This window comes from Syngnathus scovelli, unplaced genomic scaffold (genome assembly GCF_024217435.2).
Source record: "Syngnathus scovelli strain Florida unplaced genomic scaffold, RoL_Ssco_1.2 HiC_scaffold_276, whole genome shotgun sequence".
Classification (NCBI taxonomy): Eukaryota; Metazoa; Chordata; class Actinopteri; order Syngnathiformes; family Syngnathidae; genus Syngnathus; species Syngnathus scovelli.
In genome coordinates this window covers 11,823-12,500 of record NW_026061368.1, presented here as the reverse complement: position 1 = coordinate 12,500, position 678 = coordinate 11,823, and positions in this window count along the sequence as shown.

Genomic DNA, 678 nt, shown 5'->3' with positions numbered 1-678 from the left:
GCGGCCGGTCCTCCGTAGCTTGATCGGATTTCCCTTCCAGCCTGTGTTTAAGGAGGCGGCTGGTCCTCCCCGGTCGGTTGCCAAGCGACCGGGACCCGCAAGTGGGCAGGAACCGTCCACCCAACGCCGGCGAGCCGGGGCCGGTGGGGGCCCTACCAAGGCGGGTCTAACTTCAGGCGGTGCAAACGGGGGAGGGGGGTAAGGACGGCTGCCGGGAGCAGACAGCCGTCCCCGGGAGGGGGTAGTAGCTTCGCGGCGGCCGCCGGGAGCAGACGGCCGTCCGCGGATTCTGCCAATGCCTGTAGGACTTTGAATATTTCACAGCCGTGCTGTGGCACTTAGAAAGTTTTTCAGAGATGTGGCACTTAGAAAGTTTTTCAGAGATGTGGCACTTAGAAAGTTTTTCAGAGATGTGGCACTTTGAACATTTTTGAGAGATGTGGCACTTTGAAAATTTTTGAGAAATGTGGCACTTTGAAAATTTTTGAGAAATGTGGCACTTTGAAAATTTTTGAGAAATGTGGCACTTTGAAAATTTTTGAGAAATGTGGCACTTAGAAAATTTTCTCTCTCTCTCTGGAAGTGCCGTGCCTTCTTCAGTTCTGCTATCCGAGCAGGGGACGCTTGCTGGCGGCCGTTACCAGCGCTCGGACCAGGCCCAATTGATTTGCATGGAAA